The sequence below is a fragment of the Babylonia areolata genome, chromosome 32 (assembly GCF_041734735.1).
Source record: "Babylonia areolata isolate BAREFJ2019XMU chromosome 32, ASM4173473v1, whole genome shotgun sequence".
Taxonomy (NCBI): Eukaryota; Metazoa; Mollusca; class Gastropoda; order Neogastropoda; family Buccinidae; genus Babylonia; species Babylonia areolata.
In genome coordinates, this window is record NC_134907.1 from 21964250 (window position 1) to 21976662 (window position 12413).

A 12413-nucleotide genomic window follows, 5' to 3' on the forward strand; every position below is an offset into this window, starting at 1 on the left:
TTGATTTTGGTGTTGAGCCTGATGCCTTTGTTGTTCCACAGCCTGTTGTTGAGTCTGCCAAAGGCGGAACTGGCCTTGGCGATCCGCTAGTGTTGGATGTCCAAGTAGGTGTGGTTTCCTGCTAGGTACTAGGTGAGGCAGGCTTTGTTTAGGGATCCTTTTATCTCCCCTTCCCCATGTGGGAGAGGAGTGCTGTCCCTAAAAAGGGCTGCTCTGACACTGTGGGAGGATACGGGCGCCGCATCTGCCCCAGTCTACGGCGGACGACCATCACCCCACAGCCGCCTGCGTGCAGAGTCGTGACTAGGAACTGCCAGCAGTATCCTCTGCCTGTCCCCGTCACCACTTCTCCATCGCCGCAGGGCTTGGGAAAGCTGGGTGTTGAAGGCTAGCTCGTCGTTCCGACATTAGCCTGGTTGCCTGACCAGCACAGGTGACTTTTTTTAGTGAGGAGGAGTTGTGCAGTCCCTTCCCCACTCTCTCGCCTACCGACGCTCACAGTCCTACAGGTGCAGATACTGCCACGTGTAGGACGGCCTCGGCAGGTGCAGGTTTTTCTTCGGATCTCCGTCTCCTAGGAGGACTTCCAGCCAAGGATAAGAGCTCCCCCTGCCCTTTGGCCATCCTCTTCCGCCTTCACAGCCGTTGGGAAAGGTTTCCTCCTCCGCCTGGTCCGTCGTTGGGAGACTTTACATGCGGCAGGTAGTACTGGGTTACATGGTACCAGTAGCAAGGGCTATGCCCCTGACCTGACCTGACAGAGAGATTAATAGTGTGACTGTAAAATACACAACTGTATTTCTGCTTCACACACACACACACACACACACACACACACACACACACACACACACACACATCTACGGCAAGAGGAGTGGAACACCCAGACGGACAAGCTGTTCCAAATTCGTCCAGACCTAAACGAGATGCTCCCGTCAGTCGTGAAGAACCGCAAGCAGGAGTCTGTGCTGTGCAAAACGTGCAGGGGGCACACTTTTCTTACTTGTATTCCCTGTGACAAGCCTCTCACTGTGAAACACGTATTCATTGACAGCTGGGATCTGCATGACAGACACAGACATTATACGGCGGATTCTCTGAAGACTTTGGTTCGTGATGTTCCATTGCGGGCGCTTGAAAGAAGTGAACATTTTCAATCAGACTGGAATGTTTTTAACCTCTGGAAGATTTTTTTTTTTTAATCGAGCGAAAAAATTGAAGCAGTGATTAGTATTTACTGTAGGCTACTTTTTCACCTTTGGCTTGAAGCAGATGCCTTAGTGGTCGGTGAGGCTCAAAGCACCATGATTTGATTTGATTTGATTCACGCACGCACGCACACACACACACACACACACACACACACACACACACACACACACACACACACACACACGTACACTTGCACTCACTCACACACCATGGAAGTTGTATCAACAATCACAGTCATTGTTTTCTGTCCGATATGTCCAAGTGCACGGGCAGCAGCCATGCACCAGGATGCCGTTCTTTCAGACAATGCCAGGAAACAGATTCTCAGTGTGATAAAAATGGGCTGGACGACAATGGTCTGGGGAAATACGTCTTCGTGGTAGACCATTCTGTTGTATCAGCCTGCGTTTTTCTTCCTGTCTTTTGTTTGGCATCTTTCCACTGTTCGGTGAAAAACTGAAGACGTAGATCCATAGAGGAATTAATTTGTGCACCCACAGCTCGTTATGAACACGTACTTAACATAAAAGGCAAACGGTAAAAAGAAATTAAAGCTAGCTAAGACGATAAATTGTCACACATCAATATAAGTGTACAAAAATTAATGCGTCAAGCAAATAAATCCACATATGTTAGTAAAATGCGCACACGCACGCGCGCGCGCGCACACACACACACACACACACACACACACACACACACACACACACAGCGCGTGCGTGCCGTATATCACAATAGATCAACATGAAATTCTTTGAACTCAAAGGTCATTCACACACTCAGTAACGCTTGCCCGCGCCCACACCTCCCCCCAGACCCCACCAAGCACTTCGACACACACACACACGCATGCTCAACCACACCACTACAGGCACACAAAACGTTTGCCTTTATGCAAATCTGCTGGTGAAGTTCAGGGGAAAGGGGGGGGGGGGTAATTATCACAGTCTTGTCAGTGAAACTATCGTTTGTTTTGGTGTCTGCCCTCAGCACTGATCTGCTGTACGACGATAGATTTTTAATACACACTTTCTCATCTGTTGTTTTTGTGTTCTTGTTTGTTATTCTGTGTGTGTGTGTGTGTGTGTGTGTGTGTGTGTGTGTGTGTGTGTGTGTGTGTGTGTGTGTGAAAACAGCGCCTGGCATATGATGGAGAAGGATCTCCGGGTGTGTAGACTAACGTGACCTAATCTGAGTCACAATCAAGGACGTCCTCAAATCAGTGACGGCCAGCATCCTGTTCACTACAAATCATCATTGTCTTCCACGAAGTGGAGGGCAACACTTCGCCAACATTTGCACGCTCTCTCTCTCTCTCTCAGCCTCTCTCTCTCTCACATAGACAGACAGAGACACAGACACGCTCTCTTTCTGTCATATACACACACACACACTCACACACGTGATACGCATACCACCACCACCACCACCAGCGCCCTCTGTTGACCGTGGACGAACACTATAAAACTCCCCGGTGACGGTTTCTGTTTTTGTCCTTTCACCAGCTATCAGAGCTCAGCTGAACGTAGAGAGGGCAGTAGAGTGAAGAAACTATCGGTGACCATGATCGCTGTGCTGTCTGCTGTGTCTCCAGTGAGGGCAGTAGAGTGAAGAAACTGTCGGTGACCATGATCGCTGTGCTGTTTGCTGTGTCTCCAGTGAGGGCAGTAGAGTGAAGAAACTGTCGGTGACCATGATCGCTGTGCTGTCTGCTGTCTCCAAGCTCAGGTCAGTTGGCTAAGGAAGGGAATCCAAAACCTGATCAACATTTCCATGATGATTGTGTCTGGAGAAACTGTCAGACGGTCTGAGACAGCTTCTTGATGGTCTGGTGTTCATCAACCATCGTCTTCTGGGACACATCACAACATGTTGCCGCTTTCTCCAGATCCACGCAGGAAACGTAAGGAAAACTTACTTGCTGATTTGTATTTACTTGTTTGCTAAAGTTGGCTTTTTGACTCACTTGTGTAAACAAAGTGAGTCTATGTTTTAACCCGGTGTTCGGTTGTGTGTGTGTGTGTGTGTGTGTGTGTGTGTGTGTGTGTGTGTGTGTGCATGTCCGTGGTAAACTTTAACATTGCCATTTTCTTTGCAAATACTTTGTTAGTTAACACCAAATTTGGCATAAAAATAGGAAAAATTCAGTTCTTTCCAGTCATCTTGTTTAAAACAATATTGCACCTCTGGCATGGGCACATTTTTTTTTTTTAAAGAAGCCAACTTATATGCAAACTGAATTTACTGGGTTTTTTTTGTTTTTTTTTATTCTCTAAACTTGGCACTTTGACCTGATAATATGAAACAACAAAAAGAGCAGTCATTTTTATCATTTTTTTGTTCAAACAGGAACTTCTTTTGCTAAGCATGGAAGTTATATTTCTGGTCCATGTCTTTGGTGCAGATAGTAAAAAAGGGAAATTAATCTGTAATTAATGCTAGGGGGCTTAATTTGCTTTAAACTGATCTTTCTCATCTTAAACATTACATTTTGAAATTATACTCAGTACATAAAAAGCTTGTGTGTTTTACTCTCAGTGTATAGGGCTTTCACTATGTTCATTCGCCTAAGTGGTCTTTTTCGGAAAATACTAAAATCAATACTACGAGTGGGCTTTATAGACCTATTGGCTGAACCCTGAAGGTCATGGGCAAAAATCAATTGCGTACACATACTTATACATATTCAAAGTGCGTGCTCATATTCTTCGCGAACGCAATGGATGCCATTTTGTTTCAAGTTGTTGACCTGCCCGTTCAATCCTATATTCAATCGACAATACATGATAACATGTGATGGAAAGTAGGTGAAGGAGACCATTTGTGAATGCCTCATCACTTACTGGATTATGCCCCAAACTACCATAAAAATATCCATAAAATCAGTCGAAATTCACAGTTTAAAATAATAAACCATGAGAGTTAATACCCTTGATGAAACGTAAAAAATTTCCAGTCTTGACTGTTCTCAAAATGAAGTCCTTTTCACTTCATACGACGTTTAGAAGTACTTGTACTTGGCTTTGCATGCTATTAGTTTAACAAAATACTCAATTTTCCTATCAACTTTAAAACTAGAATGAACATAAAAGAGAAATTGAATCAACCGTGTCGTACCGGGTGTAACTAAACTTGTACATCTATCTAGATCCAGAGAAAACGGCTAAATGTTGCAGTGTGATTGCAGCGATAGCCACGTTTCCTTTACCGCGGACTTAAAAAGAATTTTTTATTGCCCTTAAAGCTTTTTTGAATGCCCAAGATACACCAGAATGATATGATTTAAACAGCGTTCTCACTCCGAATACCGCAATCGATTTATCGCCCTTTAAAAAAAGCATGTTTAAATATTAAATTTTTGAATGTCAGTTAAGGAACCATGATAGTGTATTGGGTAAGACAGTTTCTTCTCATCCGATCACGCGGGGTTCGAATCTGCCGTCAGGACTTTTGTTTTCTTTTTTCTTTAACCCGAAGCTTTATAATAACAAATACAGAACACATTTTAATGAGTAGATTTTTTTTTTTTAAGTATATCACAAGTGAGTCTTGAAGGCCTTGCCTCTCTTGTTTGTTTTGTTTTTTACATCATTTTTATCTATATTGTGTGTGTAAAAGATGTATGTGTGTGCTGTTTCAATGCACCCAGCGTGAATTGATCAGCGTGAAATAAACGTGAAATAATCAATTTCTTGCCTTGCAGACCGATGTAGGCAACTGAGAGCAAGCGGGTGCGAGAGAAAATAGCCCGCATTTCAACCGGGTAAATTTTTTTTTAAAATATATCTCGCGCTTCGTACATTTTGGCCCCTTTTTGTTTTATTAAAATTGATGTACAGTTCTATCGGGTACATTGCTACTCTTTTTTCTTTCTCTTTTTTTCTGAAATTTTTTCCTTCTGATTTCTTTTTCACCTTCGACTGAAAAAGGAAAAAAAAGGGGGAAAAAAGAAATAATACACACTCTGTACGATATCCCAAGCATTTATTTATCTATTCATTTTCATTTTTTAGACTTGTACATTTGAGGCCCCTTTACAAGAGGCCTGTTTGTCGTTCTGTGGATAATAACTATATATATTTTACAACATGCGCGGCTGGCATATGGAGCAATATTATTAGTGTCTTTAATCAACCAAATAACATTCTGGTGAGGATAAGGTGAACAATTTTTTCCAGTATTAATCAAGTCGACTTTTAAAGTTGACGGAAGGAGCAGTTACAACGTTGTTTGGCAAACTGTTCTGGAGGGAAACAACCCTGTTTGAGAAAAACATTTCCTCTATCGTTGAGCCTGTGTCTGTTTTTCTGGAGTTTAAAGCTGTGCTTTCGTAGGTCTCTTCCGCAGGTAAGCTCAAACTTTGGAAGTTTGACGTCGTAACAGCCCTCGAGGTATTTTTTATGCTTCAATCATATTTCCTCGACGGCTTCGATCGATGATCTAGACTTGGCAGTGTCAGAATAATAATTCAGTCTCTCCTGATATGGTTTATCCTTAAGAAATGACAACAGCTTTGTTGCTCGGCGCAGCGCATCCACTATTTCGCTGCACAATGTTTTCTGCTGTGGCTGCCAGACACAGTAACCATATTCCAGCAGCGGACAGACAAGGGCCTTGTATGCTGTACAAAGGTCTGTTGTGTCAGGTGGTCAACTGAATTATCTTCCGGGATGATGTCAACAATTCTGTTGACTGTGCTACCTGTTCCCAGAAGGATAGGGTGCTCTCATCTAAGTCTTCCCGTCGGTGCTGTTATGCCAGAATTGGTTCCTGTCGCAGTACATGGTGCAGACCACTGATTAAATTTTTTTTAATAGATCTGTGCATACACACAGATACAGATAAGGGAAACAACTCTGGTGGATCCCTTCTACAGTGTTTGCAAGGTCACAAGATCAAAGTCGACCAATTCCCGACGAAGTGGCTTTGATGCAGTGGACTTTGGTAGTACGATAACTTCAGAAACCAACTTGGATGTCTAAGCCTTTGTTTTGTACACTCACCGAACACTTCACAATGATTCTTGCTGAAGTGTTGGATATTTGTCAAGAAGGTTTTTCATTTCAATATTTGGGTTCAGTTGGTGTTTCTTTTTAATAACAGGAAGTAGATTCTTTGGCTTTGCAGTTCGCAGTCATGTCCACGAGTGATCTTTTCCTTCTAGAAAAAAAAGATTATAATAATTTCTTGTTTTGGTATATATTTAGCTAATGTGAAGATCGTATCTTGTCAAGATCTTAAAAATCAGTGACGACATATGTCTCGATCTGAAGAAAAAGAAGGTACAAAATGACCGCTGGGGAGTTCCCTGCTGAAATGACTGAGGCGCGTCACATGATCTGTGCTGTCAAAGTTGATTTTGCACACACACACACAAGTACAACAGGTATGCAACAATTTTCAGTCTCACAGACATGAAAGCTAGAAACAATTTAACATGTTAGGCCCAGTATTACACATAAAATTATGTACACAGTCCCAACATCTTTGATACAAACAGTGATGCAGAACAACTGTGGCACACACTGAAAGAAGGTATCGCCTCCGTGACAGAGAAGCATATCCCCAAGAAAACCATAGGTGGAAAAAACAACAAGCCCTGGGTAGACTATGCCACCCTCAGGATGATCCGACGACGGGACAGGCTGTACAAACGGTGGAAAAAGACCAGAAGCCAGGAAGTGTGTGCAGAACTGAAGAAGCTGAAGCGCAATGTCCAAAGAAATCTGCGCCGTTCTTACTGGAGATACACTGAGAACATGTTCAAAGACAGCACGAGTGAAAGACCAGTGACGAACAAGAAATTCTGGGCATACATTAAGGCAATACGTACAGAGGCATACATAAAGGCAGTACGTACAGAGGCGGCAAATGTTGCCCCACTTAAGGAAAACAGCAGACTTGTCTCAGGTGCAAAAGAGCGAGCAGAAATACTAAACAAGCAATTTCACTCCACCTTCAGTGCGAAAATCACCTGCAGCAAAGAGGAGTTCACCGACAGAACTGGTCTACCATCAGACCCCCCATCAGACTCTCCTACCTTAAGCGCCATAGAGATTTCAGTAGCAGGAGTTACCAAGCTCTTCAAGGATCTAAACCCCAGCAAAACTCCTGGCCCCGATGACATCAGCCCGAGACTGCTACGTGAGCTTGCTGAAGAACTGGCTTCTGCTTTCACACTCCTGTACCAGTGCTCCCTCAACACTGGAGTAGTTCCGAGAGACTGGAGGATGGCCAACGTCACCCCAGTCTTCAAGAAAGGCGAGCGCTACCGCCCAGAAAACTACCGCCCTATTTCCCTGACCAGCATACCATGCAAAATAATGGAGCACATCATCACAAGCTCTGTTATGAACTTTGCAGAAAAGAATGGAATCATCACCGAAGCACAGCAGGGTTTCAGACGCCAGCGATCCTGTGAAAGCCAGCTCATCGGACTTGTAGACGAGCTCTCAGTAAACCTTGAAGCCGGAAAACAGACGCTCTCATCATGGACTTTTCCAAAGCATTCGACAAAATCTGCCACTCCCTCCTGCTCCACAAGATCCACTCCATTGGCATCACAGAGAAAGTACACACCTGGATCAGGAAGTTCCTATCAGATAGACAGCAGTCTGTAGTGGTGGATGGAGCCACTTCCAGTCCTGTTCCTGTAGAATCTGGAGTTCCCCAGGTCTCTGTTCTTGGGCCTTGCCTGTTCCTGCTCTACATCAACGACATGCCGACTGGACTGTCCTCCACTGCTCGTCTCTTTGCTGATGATACTCTGTTCCACAAAACCATCTCCTCCACTTGCGACCAGCAAGCCCTACAAAAGGATCTGGATTGCCTCGCAGAATGGGAGCAGAAGTGGCTTATGAGCTTCCATCCAGACAAATGCCAGACACTGCGAGTGAGCCGGAAGAGAGACCCCCTACCATCAGAGTACACCCTTCGTGGCCACACCATTGATGTAGTCAGCAAATCAAAATACCTCGGCATCACCATCACTTCTGATCTTAGATGGACCCCCCACATCTCCTGTGTCTCCAACCGAGCCAACAAGACCTTAGGCCTACTGAGATGGAGCCTGAAAGTAGGCTCCCAGCGCATCAAACAGCAAGCCTACCAAACACTGGTCCGCCCAACCCTGGAGTATGCCAGCTCTGTGTCGGACCCCTATACAGAGAAGGACATTAAGAAACTTGAGGCAGTACAACACCGGGCTGCTCGCTGGGTGACCCATCGACACAGGAAAACATCCAGTGTGCAAGACATGATGGAAACTCTTCAGTGGTCCCCCTCAAAGAGCGAAGGAGAAAGGCAAGACTGGTTAACTTTTATAAGTTCCACAGCGGCAGTCTTATCATCAACACATGCCACAAGCCCTCTCAAAATCCTTCAGCATCCACGCGGACCCGAGGATCGCACCCAGCAGCGTACCATCTCTCCAACTGCAGGACGCTGTACAGACAAAAATCTTCTTTCCCCGAACCATAACAAACTGGAACAGCCTTCCTGCTGAGATTGCCCTCAGCCCAACCCTGGAAGCTTCAAATCCCGAATCTGATCACCTCCCCCTTCCCACATGTTGGTGAGTCACAGAAAGTAAACATGATAATGTGTTGTTTGTTCAGGTGACGTGTCGGTGAGTCATTGAGAGTGAACATAATGTGTTGTCTGTTTAGGTGATGTGTTGGTGAGTCATTAAGAGTAAACATGATATTGTGTTGTCTGTCTGTTCAGGTGACGTGTTGATGAGTCAGAGTAAACATATGGTGTTGTCTGTCTGTTCAGGTGACATGTTTGTGAGACAGAGTAAACATGATAATGTGTTGTCTGTCTGTTCAGGTGACATGTTTGTGAGACAGAGTAAACATGATAATGTGTTGTCAGTCTGTTTCAGGTGATGTGTTGGTGAGTCAGTAAACATGATATTGTGCTGTCTGTCTGTTCAGGTGACATGTTTGTGAGTCCCATCTGTGTGATGACCTGAATCTTTGACACCCACTGTGACACCAGGTGAGTTTTCTCTGACAGCATTTAGATCTCTATGCCTACACAAGTCAGTGGAAATATTTTTAACTTCCAATAAAATTGACTTTTGGTGTAAAATTATCCATTTTCACTCTTAAAAATGTCATGCCATACAGCATAAATTTTACTATTTCTTTCTTCATCTGATCCCCCTTTTTTTTCTATTTACACTCTGCCTGCTGCTGCAGAGGACTATCACTTAAATTTCCTCCCAAACTTCTGGCTCCTGAATTATTTTCTCTTCTCCCCTTCTCTCGCCTCTTCTTAAAAAGTATTCAGTAGGTTTGTTTTTTTTGTTTTTTTGTTGTTGTTTTTTTACAGCTAAGTTGTTGTTTTCTTTAACTTGTTTTTGTTCAGTTCACATGTACAAGGTGTTAAGCAATCATATTCATTTGTCTTCTTTTTTTTTATCAGAAAGAAAATAAACAACAAACCAAATGAATAAAGATGATACTTACACATAAGGAGAAGAAAGGGTGTAACTACATATATCTGTATATGTCTATGTATGTATGGAGAAAACACAAACAAACGGACAAGAAAAAAAGGTTTTAAACAATTGGGGCATTTCATTATTCATGTATGTGTGGAACTTGATTACACAATAGGTTAACGTACTGAATACAGTTATAACACTTCATTTTCGGTGACAGTTCGGGCCTCGAGGATATGATATTACATGGTATTGAAAAAACAAACAAAAACCTGTTTTTTCTGTATTATTTGAGCACATAAACACTGTGTAAGATGTGCAGAGTAAGGAGGTTGATTAGTTTCTCCTCTTATCTCCGTCAGGATCACTCCAGACAATTGCTGATTATTTATGTGTGCAGAGTAAGGAGGTTCATTAGTTTCTCCTCTTATCTCCAGCAGGATCACTCCAGAAAGCTGATTATTTATGTGTGCAGAGTAAGGAGGTTGATTAGTTTCTCCTCTTATCTCCAGCAGGATCACTCCAGAAAGCTGATTATTTATGTGTGCAGAGTAAGGAGGTTCATTAGTTTCTTCTCTTATCTCCATCAGGATCACTCCAGACAATTGCTGATTATTTATGTGTGCAGAGTAAGGAGGTTAATTAGTTTCTCCTCTTATCTCCAGCAGGATCACTCCAGAAAGCTGATTATTTATGTGTGCAGAGTAAGGAGGTTGATTAGTTTTTCCTTTTAACTCCATCAGGATCACTCCAGACAATTGCTGATTATTTACGTGTGCAGGGTAAGGAGGTTGATTAGTTTCTCCTCTTAACTCCAGCAGGATCACTCCAGAAAATAGCTGATTATTTATTAGAAACCATAAGTGTTCTGCTGGAATATTCTGAATATTGTGACAGCTACAAACTAGTAATGTTTAATGGTTTGGTTGTTTTTTTTCCAATATTAGTTTGTTTGTTCCATCTAAATTACATTCTTTGGCAATAAGTTGTTGAATTTCAAGCATGGTTTATCCCCCTTAAATTTTTTTTTTTTTTTTTTTTTTTTTGCTTAAAATCAGCATAACACTAAAGAATAAGAAATAACTATAGCTGATTTTTCATTTATTTGTGTCTGGCGTTATTGCCTCTCTGTTAGATGGAATTGAATTTCCACCAGTATAACAACGAAGATCATATTTAGCAATAATATCAAAAACTTTTCTGTGTTCTTTGTCAGTTGACAGTATCTGTCAGTTGAATACTTACGCACATCGGTTTTCATATCTAGAACACAGTTGCGGTCACCAGCTACAATAACAAGGTCATTGTTTATCTCATTAATTTTGTCAGACACTCTTTCAGGTAAGTCTGGACAGTCACCACTACTATGACCATACACATTGATTACAGCAACATGTGTATGCAGAAATTGTAAATCCATCAAACTAAAACAGCCACCAGCATCTATATATGTTGTGTGAATTTAATATTCAATACTGTTTTTCAGTAATATACAACACCATTTTGTTTGAGTCAGACCTGCTCACGGAGTGTTTTAACCCTGGATTAGATCTCATGAAATTTTCTGATTCCTTAAGGTGGGTTTCCTGCAGAAAATATGTACTGGCATTCTGCTTTCTGTGAAACTTGAAAACATCACATCTTTTGTTCATATCCAGTAAACCATTACAATTCAGGGTACATATCTTGATTTCATTATTTGGTACAGTTGTCATACAAAAATGTGTATATCGCAGTCATTCTCAAATAGTTAACATTCACCCATTATCAGCTAGTATTGTATCATTATATCAGTGCAAATGCATTTTCTCAATGCACATGCAGGCAAATACAATTTCAGAAAATAAGAGAGTAACTTGAAATTTGAACCTGCTGACATAATCTGTTAGGTCGACCATCCATAATAAACATCTCTCTCTCTCTCTCTCTCTCTTTATATATATATGTTTCTCTCTCTCTCTCTCTCTCTCTCTCTCTATATATATATATATATATATAGCATATATATATATATATATATTATATTTGTGTGTGTGTGTGTGTGTGTGTGTGTGTGTGTGCACGCGCGCGCGTGTAATCAAATAATTGACCAGTGGCACAGCCTACAGTAGTTATTTTTTTGTTGTTTTTTTGTCTGAGAGTTAACAGTAGCAACTGTGGTACAAATTTTTACGTTTGTTCATGTTTGAACATCTGAATTATTGTTTGTCTTTTTTTCTTTCTTCAGAAATATATATTTAGCCAATGATTTTATGTTGTCTTCATCTTTTAACCTAAGCACCATTATCAGATCTTAGATGGGCGCAATAGCCGAGTGGTTAAAGCGTTGGACTTTCAATCAGAGGGTCCCGGGTTCGAATCTCGGTAACAGGCGCCTGGTGGGTAAAGGGTGGAGATTTTTCCAATCTCCCAGGTCAACATATGTGTATACCTGCTTGTGCCTGAACCCCCTTCGTGTGTATACGCAAGCAGAAGATCGAATGCACATGTTACAGATCCTGTAGTCCATGTGAGAGTTTGGTGTGTTATGGAAACAAGAACATACCCAGCATGCACACCCCCGAAAACAGAGTATGGCTGCGTACATGGCGGAGTAAAAAACGGTGACACACATAAGGGCCCCACTCGTGTTCATACGAGTGAATGTGGGAGTTGCAGCCCACGAATGAAGAAGACAATAAGATCTTCTTTTTATATATATTTATACATATCTCATCTTCCTCAAAAAGAGTACTTTTTGTGAACAGAACAA